We start from the raw sequence: 24,161 nt of genomic DNA on the forward strand, positions 1-24,161 counted from the left end.
ATCTGCATTTCTGGTGTTTGAATTTTCTCCCTATTTAGATAATAGTCCGCACTATTGTTCCTTTTCCCGAAATGCGTTAGCATACATTTCCCAACACTGTATTCCCAACATCTGCCACTTTTTTTGTCCATTCTTCCAATTTGCCGAAGCCCTGCTGCAATGGCATTGCTTCCTCAGCACTACCTACTCCTCCACCTATCTTCATCTACAAACTTTTCCACAAAAGCTATCAAGTCTATTATCTAAGTCACTGACAAACAATGTGAAAAGTAACGGTTCCAATACGGACGCCTGAGGAATACCATTAGTCACTGGCAGCCAACCAAAAAGACACCCCCTTTATTCCCACTCACTGCCTTCTGCCTGTCAGCTATTCTTCTATCCATGCCAGTATATTTCCTGTAATGTCGTAAGATTTTTATCTTGTTAAACAGCCTCATGTGAGGCACCTTATCAAATGCCTTCTGTAAGTCTAAGTAAATGACATCCACTACCTCTCCTTTGTCCATCCTGCTTATTACTTCTTCAAAGAATTCCAACTGATTTGTCAAGTAATATTTCCCTTTACTGAAACCATGCTGACTTTGACTTATTATATCATTAGTCTCCAAGTACCCTGAAAAATCGCTTTAAATAATGGACTCCAACACTTTCGCAACCACTGAGGTGAGGTTAACTGGCCTATAATTTCCTCTATTTTGTCTTCCTCCCTTCTTAAAGAGTGAAGTGACATTTGCAATTTTCCAGTCCTCCAGGATAATGCCAGAGTCAAGTGATTCTTGGAAGATCATGACCAATCCCTCTGTTAACTCTTCAGCAACCTCTTTCAGGACCCTGGGATGCAGTCCATCTGGTCCAGGTGACTTATCCACCTTAAGACCTTTGAGTTTGACAGCACTTTTTCCTTTGTAATGGCAATGGCACTCACTCCTGCTCACTGACACTCAAGAACACCTGGCACACTGCTAGTGCCTTCTAGTAAAGACTAAAGCAAAGTACTTATTAAGTTCATCTGCCATTTCTTTGTCCCCCATAACTAACTTATCAGCATCATTTTTCAGTGGTCCAATATAAGTTCCCTTTTATTCTTTATTTAATTGAAAAAACTTTAAGTATCCTGTTTTATATTATTATCTGGTTTGCCCTCATATTTCATCTCCTCACGACTTATAGTTTTTTTAGTTGCCTTTTTTGGATTTTAAAAACTTCCCAATCATCTTACTTCCCACTCACTTTTGCTCCATTATATGCCCTTTCCTTGGCTTTTATGCAATCCTTAACTTCCTTTGTCAGCTACAGTTGCATACCCCTGCCATTTGAGAACAACTTCTCCTGGGACATATCTATCCTGCGTCTTGTGAACGATTCCCAGAACATTCAGCTATCTCTGTTCTGCTGACATCCCCGCCAGCATCGCCCCTCCAATCTACCCGGGCAAGCTCCTCTCTCATGCCTCTGTAATTCCCTTTATTCCATCGTGATACTGATACATCTGACTTATGCATCTCCCTCTCAAATTGCAGTATGAATTCAATCTATCACTATCACTGCTTCCTTAGGGTTCCTTTATGTTAAGCTCCTTAATAAGATCTAGGTTATTACACAACACCCGATCTCGGACAGCTTTTCCCCAAGCAGGCTTGAGCACAAGCTGCTCTAAAAAAACATGGTGCAGGCATTCAACAAGTTCCCTCTCTTTTCATCTGTCACCGAGCTAATTTTCCCAATCCCCTTGCATATTGAAGTTCCCCATTGCAACTGTGATATTACCCTTATTGCATGCCTTTTCCAGCTCCCTTTGCTATCTTAACCCCACATCTTGGCTACTATTTGGAGGCCTAGATATGATTCTCATAATGGTTTTTTTAACCCTTGCAGTTTCTGAACTCCACCCACAAAGATTCAACATTCTCTGACCCTATGTCACCTCTTTCTAAAGATGTAATTCCATCTCTTACCAATAGAGCCACATCACCACCTAGGTCTTCCTGCCTGTCCTTTTGGTGCAAAGTATATCCTCTGATGTTAAACCTTCCTTCAGCTGCAGTTTATGGAATACTCTTATTCCTTCTGGCATAAAGCTAGCTTAACTTTCTTTGTCAGTATCAACTAATCTCAGAATGGCAATGTAAACATTTTCCTGGTGGTCCAACACACAAAATCAGGCTAGGAATGCCAAACCTTGGTAGAGTTCTATTTTTCAAGTCAGATAATGCCAAGACCTTTTTTTTTAAAGAAAACACTGAAACAATATGAGATATTATCTCAAACAACAGGAATTCTGCAGGTGCTGGAAATTCAAGCAACACACATAAAAGTTGCTGGTGAACGCAGCAGGCCAGGCAGCATCTCTAGGAAGAGGTGCAGTCGACGTTTCAGGCCGAGACCCTTCGTCAGGATATTTATCTTTAAGCCAATAAGCTAATGCAAATAATATTTCTTTTTCTGGCATCTATCTGGTCAATTCCAACTTTCGTTGTTTATTCCTCATTGCATGATTCCATTATGATTATTTCAGTCATGATTAGTAATCTGAATTTACTCCTATCACTACTAAAGTAGGATTTGAACTCAAGTTTCTGGACTGTTAGTCTATGCTTTTGGGTTATTAGTGTGGTATTTTCACAATTACACCACTACAATATCCATATTAGGACATTACTGAGACACAAGGGCTGCAGTATTCAGCAGTGTTGCTTCTAACTAGTCTCATGGTGTCAGCTTCATTTGCTGGTTTACACTGCAGAGCACAACCCATTGAAACAAAATATGGCCACAAATTTCCCCTTACAACCCCACAACCCCCAACCCCCCTTCTCATCCCACCCTAAGTTTGTGTAGTGGGCTTTGTCAATAAAATGTGGAAGATCATCCTTTATGTTCATGGTTATATCTCAGAAAATGATGCATCCCTCTATTTGGCCACTATTTTTCATATGCAGTAATGTATAGACTATCCATGTGCAACCTACTGAAATTATCGCCACAAAAGACATCAGAGCAACTCTGGCATTTATGTATTTGGAAGTATCCTCATTTTAAACAATTAAATTGCATGTGGATCAATGTGTCAAATGGGAAAGAGCACAAGGTCTGTCAGGTGTCTATGAATATCAGGAAGGCAGCTGGAAGTTATCATGCACAAGTTCCTGAAGGTCTGTGATAAGTGCTGCAAGGTTATTATACAGTCAAATAAGGCTGTCAGGATGTATTGTCTAAACAATTAAAACATAAAAAAGACGAGGATATGGTTCACTTTAACAGAAAAATAATTAGTGACTGACATCCGGTGATATGCATTTATTTTGATATAGAACATATGGCAATGAACCTTAAATTTGACTAACATTTAAATTGACATTATTTCTCTACAACATGAGAGCTAAAGGCAGTTACAGAAGTAATTGATTTTTTTCACTGTCTGTGCCTGTGTCTAAAAATTCTCCTTTGAAATATATACAGTATAGTAGCTGGATGAATTGAACATTCTTTGAAACCATCCTCTCCTTTGCATTTTCACAGTACCGGAAGCCAGAAGAAAGATCATCACTGTGAAATATAACACCTTTTCTGAAAGAAGCTGAAGTGAACCACACAACAGACATGTAGGGATTTGTTTGAACTTTATTCTTCCCTCCATTCTTAACGGTATACACTTGGTCACTTTGTGTGGTTGCTTCCAAAACCTAATTAAGTTTGGACATTCTTTATGCAAGCTAGAAAACTGCTAGAGATTCAAAACTAAAGCTGGTATGGCCACGCTCTGACAGAATCATTTTAATAGTAATGAGGAGCTGCATCCCAGGTTGGCATCCTCCACCTGGGAGACAGAGATCACTTAAGGAGCCACAAGGGTAATCACTTGGTATCATTAGCCCAGAACTCTCCTTCTCTTTCACATGCCTCCATTTCTATCACAGTCAATTCAGAAGCTCTGAATACATACTTAACATTCTTTTGACTTTTTAAAATTTCCTTTTGCTATATGTATTTTTCACATTTTTCATCCTCTCCATGAACCATAGAATTTCAAGCTTCAACTTTTAAGCTTTTGTAGAAAGATACCCAGAAATGTTGGGAACTATTGGGAAAAGCAGCATAATGGGAGTGGAATGGGACTAGATTGTTTGTTGGACCAATTTAAAGCTTGGCGTAGAGAGGGAAAAGCCAGAAAACAAAATATCAGAAGAGGAAGATGAATGCAGAACAACTGAAATGATTGCCCATCAATCAAAGGGAACCAATCTAACATCATCAGAGACAGTATTCAATCCGGTTTAACATTTTAGACTGGCTGTTAAGACATTCTTCATTGCTTGAGAGGCAACAAGGGGACCCTATTCTTTGAACAAACTGTTATGTTTTAAATAAAATAGGGAAAATAATAATGCATAATTTTGGTTAATTGACTTCTGGCTGTACAAACCATTCTCTTTGAGCTGCCAAGAGTGCAGAAGCTTTACTGACCAAGCTACACTTGTATATCAACAGCAGGGTGCTTACAAATCTCAAAGCCTGTTTTCCCTTGTGCATAATATTCAGTTAACATGCGAGGTGCACAGTCAGATTTTAACTTCATGCTGTTTTAGTCTTCTGTTGCATCTGGCCTTCCTTGTTCGGCAGCAAGAGAGCATTGTAGCCTAATACACAATGTGAAACAGAGCATCAAAGACCGAGCTCATCTCTCTGCGAGATAAACCATCCTTGTTATCTTCGTCTTTGCTGTTGCCTCCGGTTGGAGTTACAGGCAGCTCAAGCTGCTTGGTAGCACTTCACAATTCTCTTACTGTCTTTGATGTTATAACTCTTATTATTTAAAAATCTAAAAGTTATTTAATTTATTACAGACATTTTAAACATCCCTCCTAGCATTATACTGCATTTTAAAGATATTGCACCAAATGTGAGGTGAAGCTGACCAAGTATTTACGATGGAAAATTTTTAAAGCAACTTCTGGACTAATACTGCACTAAAATATGCACTGTTACTTAACAAAATCCTTCAGGGTATTGCATGTAAATGAACACATTAGGTAGATGTAATTCCACCTGTTTTAGTTATTTTCTGATCTTTGTCAGCTATTAAGATTTTCTAACATTTCTCCCCACGATGATACCTGTGTAGAAGACAGTGACTCTGCAGTCTACAGAACTTAGCTTTCATGTGCATACTTCCACTGGCACAGGATTCTGAGCAGACAGGAATTCTTTGAAGCCTATTTATAATCCCAGACAATACAGTTACATTTTTTGGGAGAAAGCAAGAGAATGGGGTTGAGAAATTTAAGAAATCAGCCACGATAGAATGATGAAACAGACTGGATGGACCAAATGGCCTATTTCTGCCCTTATGTCTCAAGCTATGCACAGACTATGATTGATATATTACTATGATTGCACATTGCACATTTAGATGGAGATGTAACATAAAGATTATTGCTCCTCATGTATGTGAAAGATGCAAGAAATAAAGTCAATTCAATTCATAGTCTTATGATCATATTACAGAGACAGCCACTTGATAGAATGAAGCACTGTTAGAAACTTGCAGAAAAAATAAACGTTCCTCTGTTGATGCAAAGACAGGTCAAAGTCCCATCACTACAGCAAATGAACATAAATAGGTCTGAAATAACAAGTTAGTATCAGTAACAGTGACCATGAAACAATTGCACTGCCAAAGTTCATCTGTTTCACTGATGTCATTTAGACAATGGGTCCTACATTACTTCACAGGCTAGCTTTAATCTTTTGTGGACACACAAAATTGTTTTTGACTCTAAAATGCACTTAGAAATGTCCTATCAATCCACTCAGCTGAAGATCAGTTTGGAACTGGAAACACAAGCCTTGTCAATAATGTTCTAATCCTCTGGAAGTTAGAGGCATTAGTTAACAGAATCTAGACAGTACATAATGTATACAAAATCCAATATAGATATCCAAAACAAAACCAGAGAGAAATGATTTAGTCATTAGGCCAACAAACAATTTGCTGTTTTCTGAAAAACTTGATGCATAAAATGTTTTGTTTGCTATTTTCTTAAATTCATTTCTTCCACACTTCAAAAGTACTTCATTGGCTGTGAAGAGCTCAAGAACATCACAAAGTTGTTCAAACAACCAAAGCCAGGTAGTTGATTTGGACCCTGCTAAAAAATACAACTTTGTCTCAGAAGCCACACCTCCAATATCATGAACATGCTAAAAACACTCATCTTTACGGTAATTTATGCAGTACATTGCTTTCAGTTTCTGATGGTATTGAAAACCAAAGTTCTTTAAATTTAAGAATAGTCTTTGTTAAGAGGCCGAATACCAGCTATAAATATGTTTTTTTAAAAATTTCTCTACTCTCCTTCCACATTTCTGCTTATGACTGACCTTTAATACAACCTGAGGTAAGTGCACGTTTTAGAACTGAACCTCAGGCTGAAGATGAGAAGGGAAACAGCTCAAAAGCACCAAGCAAATACATATTTATTTTCTCATTTCTGTTGTGTTCTCTTTAGATAGAACATTAATTCTGAGTAGTGACACTTAAACACAGAATATCTGCTTTTTCCTTTCTATCAAACACCAACAGAAGACTATTTGGGCAGAGGAATATTTTCAGTAAAATACATAGAAATGTTTAGTCTTAGCAGCTAATTGTGACAGATCATATATTTGTCTGCTCAATCCTTTGTTTTCTTTTCTCCTATAATTCCATTGACTTTTAGACTGGATCCATATCTTGTATGATGTACTGCTAACTGACAGCTTGCATCTCATTAGTCTTGCGTCCTCTTTAAGTGTTTCTCTCACCCTCCCTCTTCCCTTTCACTACATTACCCTTGTGCAAAACTGTCAATCAATATCAAACTTTGAGCAGAACCTCAGCAACAGATCACCTGGCTTTTGGATGTGCACGGAAAAATGACTCTGCGTAACAGCTTTGTACAGTTGTCAATAATTTAGCACCAACCCTTTTGTTCATGGCCATTGCTGCCCTCTTTGAGCACTGGTTTCCCTTGGTGTTTGAGGTATATTGTGGAGACATGGAAATGAGTTGCAGCATTGTAACCAATGCAAAGGAGAGCAGCTACTGCAAAACTCGTGATTTGCAATCTTACTTTGGATACATTATTAAATGAAAAGACTGGACTGAATTTAAATTGTTTTTTTTTCCTATTATGCTCATCCTACATTAGCCTGTCAAAAGATCTCAACCAACATATTTTTCAGAAGAAGGCTCTCTTGATCTCAGTGGGTGCAGCTAGTATTTGTTAACTGTTAAATTCAAGGTCACCCTATACAAATGTAGAAAGAAACAGAAATTTTGGAAGAACTACCCTCCTGATCAGGGGGAAGAATCCTTGATATGGCAAATTCAATATGATTTATGGAACAAGTGATACTAAGAGTTACGTAATTGCTTTTTTTTGTTAAATATAGTTATTGGAACTGAAGGTTCAGATGGCTATGCAACATAGATTTTAATCCTTCTCTCAATATTCAACTATATTGAACGTACTTTCTTTCGTGTCTTTGATCCAATAATTGCATTCACATCAAGGTGGCATCCATCATTCAGGGACCCCATCACCCAAGACATGCCCTCTTCTCACTGCTACCATCAGGGAGGAGGTACAGGAGGCTGAAGGCACACACTCGATGATTCAGGAATAGCTTCTTTCCCTCTGCTGTCAGATTTCTGAATAGACATTGAAACCATGAACATTACCTCTCTACCTTTTTTCCCCTTTTTGCACTACTATTTAATTTTACTTTTAAAAAAATGCACTTCTTAGTGTAATTTACAGTTCTTAATATGTTAGGTGGCAAGGTGGAGATACGTCTTTACCAAAGGAGGTGTAAGACTGTCCTTCTCTCTGCTAGCCTGCAGATCATCCTTGGGCAAGGTGGAGCACCTGCTCAGCCACCCACAATCAGGGTCACGAGAAGCCATGGGAGCAGGTGGTGGATGGTCATGGGAGCAGCTGGGGCATATCACAAGTCCTGGTTATGTGACCTCTGATGCCAGGCAATCTCTGAAGAGTTTTGATAATAGCTGGGGACTCCCATCCTGTAATGACACTGCCCAGAGGAAGGCAATGGCAAACCACTTCTGTAGAAAAACTGGCCAAGAACAGTCGTGAACAAGACCATAACTGCCAACATCATAAGACACAACACATAATGATTATGTATTGCAATGTAATGTACTGCTGCCATATCATGACAAATTTCATGACATATGCCTGTGCGATTAAACCTGATTCTGATTCTGAAATCTGCCGGCTTTTGTTGCAAAGCTGCAAGGGTAAATAAAAATCAGACTGAGTGAAATGGAAAAATGGGCAAAATGAATTGGACCTGAACTGAGAAAGCAATAGATAATGGTAGGCTTCAAAAAATGTTCCTAAGAGAGGAGAGTTTTGAGGTTGTTAGGCTTCTAGGCCATTTAATAATCTATTGAATAAAGAAAGAAAAGTACAGGAGAATTTTCTTGAGAGAATACAAACTTATGTTTAAAAAAGAGCTTTGAAAATAATTATCTATTGAAGCACTTCAAGTACTCGCAAAATGAGAGGAGAGAAACCTTTATCGTTCACTGAATGTGTTGTAGGAAATAGAGAAGGAGGAAAGAGTTAAAGAACAAAAGAGGTCTTCAGAAATATACAATTCTTTAATTCGATGTGTTTATACAAGGCCTACCCTGAATGCATGAAGGAACAAAATGCTAACATTGGCCTTGGATCAATAAATAGTATATGCTCCAGAACAAAATTTGACTTTTATGTACTTCAAGCAGAATTGCTGGCAGAAGAGGTGGGGACATGTGGAGGACGTAGCTGGTGGCACTGTTTGGAAGTGTTGAGGCTAGAGCAGTGGCGAAAAGGATGACAACAGAAAATGGAAAAGAAATGTTCTGACTGAAATCCCTGAAGTAATGTGGAATCAAGCAGATGCATACACCTGCATGAAATGAGGTATGATGGTGCTCAGTTATCTTCAATGTCATGTTCTTTACTGACAAAGAAAGTTGCCACTAGGCCAAAAACAACTCCAGAATTTCAGAAAAGGCAGATTTGTTCTGCATACAGTACAATATGTTTTGTATCAAAATCTAGATGTTCTCTCTTCTTTCTCTCTTCAATTAATCCATTGCCTTCTTATATATTCCCAAATTATCTTAAATAATGTTTTGTAACTGCTCAGTTCCATTCCTTGATAATCTTAAGGTTCTCGTATTAAATCAATTGCTGCTCATTAGGAGTTTGATACACTGTTTTGTATTCAGGCATCTTTCCACCGGGCTTTCTTCTACTGAATCTGTGCAGCATTCTGGTTTTTACTTCAGATTTTCCCTGTAATATGTAAAGCCAAAACCTCTCATTACTTCACATATTTTTAATAGGGTTTTACTTTTTTCTTTGAAGATTATCACCTTGTCTGGTGTAGGCTTGTGAGTTCCTGAGATCCCAAGAGTGATGAAATTTGAAATTTAGCCATCTTGTGCTTAGTTAATGGTAAGGTCAAGGGGAAATTTCAGACAAACAGCAATCCAACCAGGCCCGTAATGGTAGAGCTGGCAGAAGATAATGACACATCACAATGGCAGTGAAGTTGGAGGAAGGCTACAACAATGAAGGGTCCCCAACTATGCAAAAATAGTCTTACTCCAGAATAGATCTCAGGAGCAGTTACTTCCTGGTGAGTTCACACCAAAGGAAAAGTGAACAGGGCACTCTGCTGCACTCTTCACATGTCTAATGTTAACCCAGCACGAGACATGCATGGCGTGATGACACCATTCAAATGGCACCCACTTTCAACCTTACCAAAAGCCAAAGGCGATCTTATTGTCATGCATACAAGTGCATGTATGCACAAGTCCAATGAAAATCTTACTAGCAGCTGCATTGCAGGTACATTACATCATATAAACAGTATTTGCAAGAATTTAAAATTAAATTTAAATTATGCACAATTAGAGTTTATAAGGTCTAAGTCAAGGAATGGATTCAGTACAGTAAGGTGAACACCACACTATATTTTTGCTTTTAGCCTTATTTAAAGTGAAACTTCATTGACATTGGGACACCAGAAATGGGAGAGCTTCAAAACTCACTGCAGTCTTCTTCAATACACTCCAAAGCCCAAAAGTAATGGGATTAGTTCTGCCAACATATGCATTCATTGCATGTCTTAGTGATGACACCATTGGCAGTGGTTTATTAGCAACGTTTCTGTGCCAGATACTGCAGGGACTGAAGGAGCTGCCATACCAGTGTTGCTTATTTCTGCTGAATGAAGGGTATGATTTGCCTTAACTGAAGAAGAATTTGAAAAGTGCTTGATGTTCAAAGTGATTTACAACATCAAAAATAAATGTAAAAATGAAAACTCTTAATATTTGGGTCTGCACTGTAATCTCTGCTACTTTCCCCATTTCACAACTGTGAGCTTTGATGTTCTGCTGATTTATCACAGTGACTCCTCCATGGCTGCAGTCTGACTGCATACTTTTCCTTTCAGTCAATACAGGTAATTTTTATAACCCATGAGAGACTTCAGCCCAAGATAAGCAGATTTTCGATTGCTGCTTCCACCCATTTGAAGATGATGTTGGAAATGGCAGGCAGTACACTGCTGCAGAGGCCACAGTGAAAGGTGATTTGATTACCTTGTGACCAGTGACCTCAACATCCTGACCCATACAATATCAACTCTTTAAAGGACTTGGACCAATTCACCTCCAATGGCAAAGCAGCTAACAGATCCTGAGTCACAGCCATCTAGTTCCTGCTTTTCAGTCTTCCTAGGTGAAGAGCTGGATAAGTGGAGGTAATACACATCTCTAATTCCACACAAGAGAGAGCTGTTTAGAGGAGGTTCATATGGATGATTCCAAGAATGAAACAGCTATCATTTGACAAAAGTTTGATAGCTCTGATGTACGCATTGGAATTTAAAAGAATGCGGAGGTCTTCACCGAAACCTTTCAAATGTTGAAAGGTCTAGACATAGTAGATGTGGAAAGGATGTTTCCCATGGAGGGGAAGTCTAGGACAAGCATCAGGATAGAGAAGTGTCCATTTAACATAGAGATGCAGAGAAATTTCTTTTGCCAGAGGGTGGTGAATTTGTGGAATTTATTCCCACAGGCAGCTGTGGAGGCCAGGTTGTTTGGTGTATTTAAGGCAGAACTTGATTGGACACAGCATCAAAGGTTATGGGGAGAAGGACGGGGAGTGGAGCTGGGGAGGGGAAAAAGAATGAGTCATGATTGAATGGTGGAGCAGAGTGAATGGGCCAAATGGCCTAATTTTGCTCCCATGTCTTTTGATCTTATGGTCTTATGTTCCTACATGCCATACCTCTTCCCATTTAGAGTTTTCTCTCTATGCATGACATCCTCCTGCCCATGCGAGGCAGTCACTCTGCTTCTCTTTTCATTCATGGAGAACAGATAATCACCCACTGATAGTACTCCTTTGCTCCTGTCAAAATGTGGGAGCTACACGGTTGTCTACTTCAACAGCAACAAGCTGCTCATAGGTGGCATCTTACTCCTCACACAGAACACCTGATGTTCTTGGAACTTCAAGCTGTCCCCAAACGTGATAGACACCAGACCTAACACAGAAACCATGTGCATTAAAAAGAACATGTGTGGCCTCTGCCTTTACTTCCTCAGCAGCTCACAATCACACCTGAATAATAAATGCTTCGTAACAGAATTGACATTTTTCTTCATTGAGAAGTTGTGCATGCTCTCTTGATCTAGGGGTCATGGCCCTATACAACATCCTGCTAGAGCATGAAATGGAGTCCTACAATCTCATCCTTCCCTCCTACAGTGAAACAAGCTTAACAGCACACACATCACCTGATTGCATTTCCCCAGTCAACCTTGTCATGAAATTCCCAACCATGGGCCCCTGTCCACTGTGGCAATAAGGATGCCTCTTTCAACAAGCTCCCACACAGATTCCCTACACCTAAAGACCACTTGTATTCTTCCCATGTCCCTGTAACTTAACCCATTCTTCCCTTCCAGTGTCTGTCTCAGAGGTAGAGTTTAGAGACAATATATGAAGCAAAGTCTGTATTCTTCATAATTCCTCTGTACCATCCCGATTCCACCCTCTCTTAATCCATGTTATCTTCTTTTTAGGGAGTGGAATACAAATGGTCTATTATGATACCCCACAGAGATAGAAGTTACAGTGAAATCTCCTTTAGGGCAATCAGTAATGAAAGATATTAATGTACATCAAATAATAGAGGATATATTCTCCATAATACCTCAGAGCATCCGATGTCAATACATTCATAGTTGCTCTTCAGGTGATTTGAGGCAAGACAGCCCCATCTCCCCATGGATTACAGGAAGGTCTCACTTCTGGGATTTGGACCTGCAATTGCCCTGCCTCACCCATTTCTCACTAGCTTTGTCCAAATCCATGTGATGAATGACACTGCATTATCTCTGGAACTTGACTGTTACATTGCTGATGTAGGGGGTAGAATTACAATGAAGGGATCATGTTAAGAGGCATGGATACAGTAAGATTTTAGGATTCATGGCATGCTTATGCAATGGAGTGTGCAAATGAGCACCTGTGCCAAGTTCAATGTCAGAGTCTAGACTATCATTGTGGAAGGGTAACACACACCAGTCCTCATAAAGGGATTAAAAGTGGAAAGAGTGAGCAGTTTCAAGTTCCAGCATATCATAGAAACACAGAAAACCTACAGCACAATACAGACCCTTCAGCCCACAATGCTGTGCCAGACATGTATTTACTTTATAAATTACCTAGAGTTACCCATAGCCCTCTATTTTTCTAAGCTCCATATACCGATCCAGGAGTCTCTTAAAAGACCCTATCAGATCTGTCTCCACCACCGTTGCCGGCAGCCCATTCCATGCACTCACCACTCTCTGCGTAAAAAAACTTACCCCTGACACCTTTGTACCTACTTCCAAGCACTTTAAAACTGTGCCCTCTCATGTTAGCCATTTCAGCCCTGGGAAACAGCCTCCGACTATCCACACGATCAATGCCTCTCATCATCATATACACCTCTATCAGGTCACCTCTCATCCTCCAATGCCCAAGGAGACAAGGCCAAGCTCACTCAACCTATTCTCATAAGGCATGCTCCCCAATCCAGGCAAAATCCTTATAAATCTCCTCTGCACCCTTTCTATGGTTTCCACATCCTTCCTGTAGTGAGGTGACAAGAAATGCGCACAGTACTCCAAGTGGGGTCTGACCAGGGTCCTATATAGCAGTAACATTACCTCTTGGCTCCTAAAGTCAATACCACGGTTGATGAAGGCCAATGCACTGCATGCTTTCTTAACTACAGAGTCAGCCTGCGCAGCATCTTTTGATGTCCTATGGACTCAGACCCCAAAGTCCTTCTGATCCTGCCAAGAGTCTTACCATTAGTACTATGTTCTGCCATCATACTTGACCTATCAAAATAAACAACCTCACACTTATCTGGGCTGAACCCCATCTGCCATTTCTCAGCCCAGTTTTGCATCCTATCCATGTCCCACTGAAACCTCTTGACAGCCCTCCACACTATCTATAACATCCCCAATCTATGTGTCATCAGCAAATTTACTAACCCATCCCTCCACTTCCTCATCTAGGTTATTTATAAAAATCACGAAAAGGAGGGGTCCCAGAACAGATCCGAGGCACACTTCTGGTCATCAACCTCCATGCAGAATATGACCAATCTAAAACCACTTGTTGCTTTTTATGAGCAAGCCAGTTCTGGATCCACAAAGCAATGTCTCCTTGCATGGGGTACAAATGCCTTGCTGAACTCCATACACACTACATCCACTGCTCTACCTTCATGTATGTGTTTAATCACATTCTCAAAAAATTCAATCAGGCTCATAAGGCACAACCTGCCTTTGACAAAGCCATGCTCACTATTCCTAATCATATTATGCTTCTCAAAAAGTTCATAAATCCTGCCTCTCAGGATCTTCTCCATCAACTTACCAAGCACTGAAGTAAGACTCACTGGTCTATAATTTCCTGAGCTATCTCTACTCCCTTTCTTGAATAAGGAAACAATATCTGCAACCCTCCATTGCTCCAGAACCTCTCCCATTGTCATTGATGAATCAAAGATCATTGCCGGAGGTGCAGCAATCTCCTCCCTCGCCTCCCACAGTAGCCTGGGGTATATCTCGTCTGGTCGCAGAGACTTATCCAACCAGATGCTTTCCAAAAGCTCCAGCACATCCTCTTTCTAAATGTCTATATGCTCAAGCTTTTCAATCTGCTGTAAGTCATCCCTGCAATTGCCAAGATCCTTTTCTGCAGTGAATACTGAAGCAAAGTATTCATTAAGTATCTCTGCTGTCTCCTCCAGTTCCATACACACTTTTCCACTGTCACACCTAATTGGTCCTATTCTCTCACGTCTTATCCTCTTGCTCTTCACATACTTATAGATTGCCTTGGGGTTTCCTTAATCCTGCTCGCCAAAGCCTCTGGCCCCTTCTGGCTCTCCTAATTTCCTTTTTAAGCTTCTTCCTGTTAGCCTTATAATTTTCTAGATCTCTATCATTACCTAATTTTTTGAACCTTTTGTAAGCTTTTCTTATCTTCTTGACTAGATTTTCAACAGTCTTTGTACACCATGGTTTCTGTACCCTACCATCCTTTCCCTGTCTCATTGGAATGTACCTATGCAGAACGCCACACAAATATCCCCTGAACATTTGCCACATTTCTGCCGTACCTTTCCCTGCGGAAACCTGTTCCCAATTTGTGCTTCCAAGTTTGTGCCTGATAGCTTCATATTTTCCTTTACTCCTGTTAAGCACTTTCCAAACTTGTCTGTTCCTATCCTTCTTCAATGCTATGGTAAAGGAGATAGAATTGTGATCACTATCTCCAAAATGCTCTCCCACTGAGAGACCTGACACCTGACCAGGTTCATTTCCCAATACCAGATCAAGTACAGCCTCTCCTCTTCTAGGCTTATCTACATATTGTGTCAGGAAACCTTCCTGAATACACCTAACAAACTTCACCCCATCTAAACCTCTCGCTCCAGGGAGATGCCAATCAATATTTGGGAAATTAATATCTCCTACCATGACAACCCTGTTATAATTACACCTTTCCAGAATCCGTCTCCTTATCTGATCCTTGTTGTCTTGGGTGGTCTGTAAAACCACCCAGTAGAGTTATTGACCACTTCCTGTATCTAACTTCCACCCACAGAAACTCAGTAGACAATCCCTCCATGACTTCCTACTTTTCTGTAGTTGTGACACTACCTGTGATCAGCAGTGCCATGCCCCCACCTCTTTTGCCTCCCTCCCTGTCCTTTCTAAAACATCTAAAGCCTGCCACTCTAAGTAACCATTCCTGCCCCGAGCCATCCAAGTCTTTTTAATGGCCACAACATCATAGCTCCAAGTACTGATCCATGCCCTAAGCTCATCTGCTTTGTTTCTGATTTTCTTGCATTAAAATAGATACATCTCAAACCATCGGTCAGAGCACATCCCTTCTCTATCACTTGCCCTTCCTCCCTCTCACACTGTCTCCAAGCTTTCTCTATCTTTGAGCAAACAGCCCCTTCCTCTGTCTCTTCTGTTCAGTTCCCACCCTCCAGCAATTCTAGTTTAAATTCTCCCCAATAGCCTGAGCAAACCTCTCTGCCAGGAAATGAGTCTCTCTCGGATTCAAGTGCAACCCATCCGTTTTGTACGAGTCACGCCTGTCCCAAAAGAGGTCCCAATGATCCAGAAATCTAAATCCCTGCCCCCTGCTCCAATCCCTCAGCCACACATTTATCCTCCACCTCACTCTACTCCTATACTCACTGTCGCGTGACAGAGGCAGTAATCCCGAGATTGCTACTTTGGAAGTCCTGCTTCTCAACTTCCTTCCTAACACCCTGTTGTCTGATTTCAGGACCTCCTCCCTTTTCCTACCTATATCATTGGTACCAATATTTATCATGACTTCTGGTTGTGGAGGAGATTTGTATGTCACCAAAAACACTCACAAATTTCTACAGATGTAGCATGGAGAGCATTCTAACTGGCTGCATTACTGCCTGGTATGGGGGCAACACTGTTCAGAATCAAAGCAAGCTGTAAACTTATTTATCTCCATCATGGGCACTAGCCTCTGTAGTATCCAGGACATCTTCAATGAGCGATGCTTCAAAAAGGCAGCTCCTATCATTAAGGACCGCCATCACTCAGGTCAAGCTTTCTTCTCATTGCTACCACCAGGAAAAAGGTACAGAACCATGAAGGCACACACTGAATAATTCAGGAACAGGTTCTTCCCCTTTGCCATTTGATTTCTGAATGGATATTGAACCAATGAACACTACATTACCACTTTTTATTTCTATTTTTGCACTACTTATTTAACTATTTATGTACACTTACTGTAATTCAGAAGTTTTTTTCTCTACTATTATGTATTGCATTGTACTGCTTCCACAAAGACAACAAATTTCACAACATATGCCAGTGACATTAAATCTGATTCTGAGCTCATCTTGACATATCTGGTAAGGTCATGAAATTTCTTGCATTATTGCGATATTCTAAGTACTAGATAACTCTATCCCTGCCACATTTTGTTATGATCATCCGACAACAGCCCTGATAGATCTCTTCCAACATCACACACTGTCTCTCCAAACCCACCTGACATGCAAAATACCTCTCCTGGCCTTGATATTTTGCATCAGGTCTTCAAAATGACATTCTGTAAAACTATGAACCTGTACCCTCTTCCTTGCAGCCTTATTCTCCCCCGTAGCAGTTACTGTCTGAGTTGTTGGCAGCTGACTGCTCTGAAGAATACCCCCTGAAGGGCTGACACCCTTTACTGAACCCTCTGAAATTGTAAACAACAGGAATTCTGCAGATGCTGGAAATTCAAGCAACATACATCAAAGTTGCTGGTGAACGCAGCAGGCCAGGCAGCATCTATAGGAAGAGGCGCAGTCGACGTTTCAGGCCGAGACCCTTCGTCAGGACTAACTGAAGGAAGAGTGAGTAAGGGATTTGAAAGCTGGAGTTGTGCTCAGTTGAACGAAGTCCTGTGGGGAAAAGCCCATCCCATTTTAGAGCCTGTTTCTGTTTTTAAAGCAGCCCAGTACCATGTATTATTTTGCCCACTTTCATAGGATTTAGAACATGGAACACTGCAGCCCATTACAGTCCATTCAGCCCATGATACTGTGCTGACCTTTTAACGTAACCTAAGATCAATCTAATCCTTCCTTCCTACATAGCCCCCCATCTTTCTATCATCAATTTGCCTATCTAAGAGTTTCTTAAGTGCTCCTAATGTCTCTCCCTCTAGCATCATCAAACTGGTAGTGTGTTCCACACACACATCACTAATCTGACATATCTGCTAGAGTTCTTTAAGGAAGTAACAAGCAGGGTGGACAAAGGAGAGACAGTAGATGTCATTTACTTGGATTTTCAGAAGGCATTTGATAAGATGCCACACATGAAGCTGTTTAACAAAATAAAACCCTATGGCATTACAGGAAAAATACTGGCATGGATAGAGGAATGGCTGACAGCAGGAGGCAGCGAGTGGAAATAAAGGTGGCCTTTTCTAGTGGTGTTCCTGAGGGGTCATTATTGGGACGGCTACTTTTCACATTTTTTGTCAGTGATTTAGATAATGGAATTGATGGTTTTGTGGCAAAGTTTGCAGATGATGCAAAGACAGGTGGAGGGGTAAGCAGTGCTGAGGAAGCAATGCGATTGCCAATTGGAAGAATGGGCAAAGAAGTGGCAGATGGTATACAGCATTGGGAAATGAATAATAATGCATTCTGGGTAAAGAAACAAAAGTGCAGACTATTATCCAAATGCGGACAAAATGCAAACATCAGAGATACAAAGGGACTTAGGAGTCTTCATTCAAGACTCCCAGAAGGTTAATTTACATGTTGAGGCAATGGTAAAAAAGGAAAATGCAAAGTTAGTATGCATTTCAAAGGGAATAGAACATAAAAGCAAGGGGATAATGCTGACCCCTTTATAAGACACTAGTCAGGCTGCACTTGGAGTACTGTCAACAGTTTTGGGCCCCATATCTCAGACAGGATTTTTTTAGTGACAGAGTAGTGACTCTGTGGAATGCTCTGCCACAGACAGTGAAAATTGATAGTTTCCTGATTGGTCAGGGCTTCAAAGTTTATGGGGAGAAGGCAGGTGTATGGGGTTGAATGGGATCCAGGATCAGCCATGATGGAATGGTGAAGCCGACTCAATAGTCTGAACGGTCTAATTGTGCTGCTATGTCTTATGATCTTATCACTCTCTCTTAAAAAAAATTACTTCTGACTTTCCCAATATACTTTCCTCCAATCACCTTAAAATTATGACCCCCTTATATTAGGCATTTCCGCCTCGGAGAAAAAGGCTCCCGGCTGTCCACTTAATCTATGTCTTCTTCAGGACACCAATTCCAAGCCAATGTGAAATATGTGTAACACCACAAAAAAAGTGGAATGCAATCCAACTTCTGGGACTGAATTGATTTATATATATTTTTTCAACGGTCACATTCGCTTTAGATGTTATGAACCTGAGGCCCAAAACATACCTGTTTTTTCCACATTGCCCAAATTTCTTTTCCCCCCCAATGGATGTTAAAAACAACCAGAAAACCTCTTCAAACACGAGAAAATCTGCAGATGTTGGAAATCCAAAGCAACACACACAAAATCCTCGAGGAGTTCATCAGGTCAGGCAGCATCTGTGGAACTGAATAAACAGCTGACTTTTCGGGCCAAAACGCTCCCTCAGGACTTCCTACCTCCCTATTTTGAATGTAAATGCTTGTTACATTATTTTCTGAATAACCATTGGTGGTTTTCTTCAGCCTTCTTGTCTGTTTATATATTTATTGTGTCAGTAATTTTTCATGATTTGTAAATATGACTTCCTAAATTTTCATTAGAATGTAAGCACTAACATATATTTTAAATGTTTACTGGTTTAATTTAGTTCTCCCACTATTCTGTGAAGCCCTTTAAAGAGCGAAATCTGTATTTAAAGCATCAGTTCGAATGGAGCTCATGTCAATTAGCAGACAACTGCAAAAGAGAAACAATCCATAAGAGAGATGCTGAGCATAAGAGGGGATTTGCAGAAATTAAACGGAATTAGGTGAACGCATTTAGACTGCCCAAAAGGGAGAAATCTAGCAACAAGCTTAGAATCCCAATGAATAATATGTAAATTTACATTTTAATTTTAAAACAATCCTAATAAGAATGCAAGATTCAATGAGGAGGCTTGCAGACACAATGGAGGATTGGTTGGAGTTGTGAGATTAATGGGCTATTACCATGTGTACATTTTAAGTCTGCATCATTTGGGAATGCTTCAAGATGGATTCTCCACCTAGCAGCAGCAGTAGTCAGTAAACTGTAAGTGAAGGTTCCAAATAGGTCTTTGATCAGAGTGGATATCCAGTTTAGATGAATATTCATGCATGTTAATGAATATTGAACTGAGCAACAAGACCATTTTCACAAAATGATCACAACAAAATTGTGCAACACAAACTCAATTTGATTGAGAATATTTTCCAAGCAATGTAAGTAACAATCAGTGTTCTGCATTCTTCTTCCTGTACCACTTTCGCCAGTGTCTCCAAGGAGGAAAGAGATTTTGTTTCTACTAATAGAGCTCCTACTCATTCATTACAGCTTAATAATTCAATGTTGTTCACTGCACTTCTGGTGACAACATAATGGACTTTGACAGTGTATCCTGTTTTCATCTCTGAAGTGGAAACAATACCCATTCTAAATTCAGTTCCTTTCTGCCACTTTGTTTTTAAAGTTGCTGCACATTCGCAGCTTCAAAACTTTTGTCTTGTTGTCTATACTGAAGTTAATATTCATAAGTTCCGTGTTTTGACAATCTCAGCATTCAATTACTGGCTCAGTGCTACTACTGAGATTTTCCAGTTATCCGTACTGTCAAATCACTGTCCTGCAACCATCACAGAGACTCAAAGATGATAGCATGAGTCATAATGATATCTTAATAACCACACTTTGAATTCCATAGGTTCTTCATGCTATTTATACAGTATCAGTTTGTCTCTATGGAGCATTGCTCTGTATTTCCACCAAATTATATCCTTTATGTAGAAAGGATAGTGAGTGCAGAAGAGAAAACAAAAGAGTAATTGACTTTGGAACATCAAGAACACAAAGAAGTTATCTCTTTAAACAACAAAATTACTTACATCTAAGCCTGAACCAGAAGTAATTTCTTCTACATTTCAGGTCCACAAGCAAGAGCAAATTTTTGTTGCTTCTGTGTAAGCAGTCAAGGGTGTTGCAAAACTTGTTCTTAAAGAGAAATCTGGATAAATTTTGTGCTAAAAATTTTCAAATTAAAGGTCTCATTTTCCCTCAGTTGGCTGTGGTCCTTCCTTACACCACCCCTGGCCCCCTACCCCACGATCCAAACTACCCATAAGTTCTTTGCTTAAACCTTGGTAAATGGTCAAAGATGGCATTCAATTGATAGCCATATTGCTAATATATGATTCTTGGAATCGGTTAGAACATAGAACAGTAAAGCGCACACAGGCTCTTCAGCCCGCCATGTTGTGCTGATCTTTTAAGATATTCCAAAGATCAATCTAATGCTTCCCTCCCCCATAGCCTCCATTTTTCATTCATTCATGCGCTTATTTAAGAGCATCTTACATGTTCCCAATGTGTCTGCCTCCCACCTCTGACAGTGTGTTCCACACACTCATATTTCTCTGTGTGTAAAAAAAAACTGCCTCCAATTGACATCACCTAATACTTTTCTCCAATCACCTGAAAAGTATGTCCTCTGATACTGACCATTTCCGCCCTGGGTATAAGGCACTTGTTGTCTACCCTTATCACGTGATACATCTTTATCAAGTTACCTCTCATCCTCCTTTGTTCCAAAGAGAAAAGCCCCAGCTCTTTAGCGCAAAGTAGTAGGGTGAGAATTCAAGTTCAAGATTATTATTATTTAACCATATTCACGTCTACCACCAAACGAAGAACATTTGCCCCAAGTTGCACAAGCCAATACATATAACTCACACAAAACACGTAAGGTAATATTACCACAAATAAATTAACAAATAATAAAGTGCACTTACGACACAAGTTAAATATTAAATACTACTGCTCTTCATATGTGATAGAAATAACTTGGTAAAGTCGTTTAACATGATTAGCAGAATTTTTGAGTAATGTCCTAAACATTTATTTTCCTATGGCACTAATGTTCAGTTTCAGTTCCATTTCCTGCAGTCCAGGTAATCTCACTTTGTCTCATCATTTCCATCTTATTCTGACATTTCCAGTCCTTCAAATTATATTGCACAGTTTCTCTTGTTTTGGCAAAAGGAATACCAAAAATTACATCTAATGGGTGCGGTCCAGGAAGAAACTGCCCATCGTTCCCATCAGGACTAAACTCTTGAGGAAAAGTACTTTTAAAAGGAAAATGTTTTCTGTTTAGCAGAGTTTTGTATCAAACTAAATGAAACAATATTTTGGTTTTGAGTCAGAAAGTGAACATTATACATAAACACAATATCAAACTTCATAAGTATATTCGGTATTTCAAAGACTCTAAAAATTTCTATAGAGGTAATGGTGGAGAGCATTCTAACTGGTTGCATCGCAGCCTGTTTGGGAGGCTCCAATACATGGATTGCAAGAGGCTCTAGAAGTTCGTAGATTCAGCGAGCTCCATAAAGGTAATAACACTTCCCACCATCATGGACATCTTCAACAGGTGATAAAGGTAGCATCCATCATCAAGGACTCTAATCGTCCAGCACATGTCCTCTCCTTGTTACTACCATTGGGGTGGAGGTACAGGAGGCTGAAGATCCACAGAAAACAATTCAGGAACCGCTTCTTCCCCTTCACCATCAGATTTCTGAATGGCTTGCGAATTCATGAGCATTACTGAGTTGCTCCTTTTTAAAAAAAACACAATATTCTGGCCCACAATGCTGTGCCTTCTTGTCTACTCCATGATTAAACTAATCTTTCTCTCCTACATAGCCCATAACCCTCCATTATTCTTTCATCTTTGTAACAATCTAAAAGTCCCTTAAATATCCCCAGTACATTAGCCTCTACCAGCGCTCTCAGTGGTGTGCATGTCAGGCACTTTCTATTCTCTGGGTAAAAGAAACTATCTCTGACATCTCCCCTATACTTGAATCCACTCACCTTAAAAGGGCATACTCTGATGAATTTCTTTTGCATTATTTTTGTACTTTTATGCTGTTACCCTAAAGTGCTGCAGCAAAACAACACATCAGTGATAATAAATGTGATTTTGATTTTGGTGTCTGGCTACAACATGTACACGATCTGGATGGAATAAAAACTCACAGCAACCTGTTGTTCCAACTTAATTTCCTCTTCCCCCAAAGACAATTAGGAGCAACATCTGATGAGTTTGTTCATTTCAGAAAGTATGAGAATTTCCGACATGATGCACTTACTGATTCAAGATTCAAAATTCAAGTATTTTTATTATCAAAGAATGTATAAGTTATACAACCTTGAGATTTGCTTGCTCGCAGGTAGCCACAAAGCAAGAAACCCGAAAGAACCCAATTAAAGAAAAAAAAGACCAACACTCAATGTGCAAAAGAAAAGAAAAACGCAAATCATGCATACAATTGAAGCAAACAACATTCTGAACCAAAATTGAGTCTTCAGATCTGAATCCCCGAGCAGCCTGGAGTATCAGAATTAGAATTTAGTTCATTATCACCGGCATGTGACGTGAAATTTGTTAACTTAGCAGCAGCAGTTCAATGCAATACATAATCTAGCAGAGAAAAAAAAATCATAATGATAAATAAAACAAATAATAATAATAAGTAAATTAATTATGGTATACATATATTGAATAGATTTAAAAAACATGCAAAAACAGAAATACTATATATTTAAAAAAGTGAGGTAGTGTCCAAAGATTCAACGTCCATTTAAGAAAAAGCTTTTTCTGAATCACTGAATGTGTGTCTTCAGGCTTCTGTATCTCCTACCTGATGGTAACAGTGAGAAAAGGGCATGCCCTGGGTGCTGGAGGTCCTTAATAATGGAAGCTGCCTTTCTGAGACACCGCTCCCTAAAGATGTCCTGGGTACTTTGTAGGCCATTACCCAAGACGGAGCTGACTACATTTACAACTTCCTGCATCTTCTTTCGGTCCTGTGCAGTAGCCCCTCCATACCAGACAGTGATGCAGCCTGTCAGAATACTCTCCACGGTACAACTATAGAAGTTTATGAGTGTATTTGTTGACATGCCAAATCTCTTCAAACTCCTAATAAAGAATAGCCACTGCCTTGCCTTTATAACTGCATTGATATGTTGGGACCAGGTTAGATCCTCAGAGATCCTGACACCCAGGAACTTGAAACTGTTTACTCTCTCTACTTCTGATCCCTCTATGAGGATTGGTATGTATACCTTTGTCTTACCCTTCCTGAAGTCCACAATCAGCTCTTTTGTCTTTCTGACGTTGAGTGCCAGGTTGTTGCTGCAGCACCACTCCACTAGTTGGCATATCTCACTCCTACATGCTCTCTCGTCACCACCTGAGATTCTACCTGAGAGCTCCTCACCTCCTGCTCTTTAATCCATTGTCCTCCACCATCAGATTCATTCTTATTTACCTCTTACACCCATTATTTCTCAGCTTCTCACATCATCACCCCTCCCTCACCTGTTCTCACCTCCAGCCTCCCCCCCCCCACCCTGCTTCCCTCCATCTTCTTATTCTGGCTTCTGACCCCTTCCTTTACAGTGGTAATGTAGAGTCTCAGCGTGACCTGCTGAGTTCTTTCAGCATTTTGTGTGTGTTAGAAGATGGAGCGTTTTGAAGGCAGAGAATGATGGGTGGAAACAGAGTACAAAAATTGGCCAGATGAGGTCATGTGGGGAGATGAGTCATGGAAGGGAAAAACAGACCTTGAAGGGTAATGTGTGGAACCAGATGGCAGAATTAGTCCAGGGAGAACTAAGCCAGGGGATAGATAGATGTATAAGTAGCAGATGGAAATTTGGTGGTAGAATTTAATCAA

At 40.0% G+C, this 24,161-nt stretch overlaps 1 protein-coding gene across 1 annotated transcript in view; it reads right to left on the reverse strand.

The window, feature by feature from the left end:
- LOC134342830 (cadherin-4-like) overlaps positions 1-24,161 on the reverse strand; it is a 781,531-nt gene that overhangs the window by 414,221 nt on the left and 343,149 nt on the right. The gene's annotated exons all lie outside the window — the stretch shown is intronic.

The sequence above is a fragment of the Mobula hypostoma genome, chromosome 2 (genome assembly GCF_963921235.1).
Source record: "Mobula hypostoma chromosome 2, sMobHyp1.1, whole genome shotgun sequence".
Classification (NCBI taxonomy): Eukaryota; Metazoa; Chordata; class Chondrichthyes; order Myliobatiformes; family Myliobatidae; genus Mobula; species Mobula hypostoma.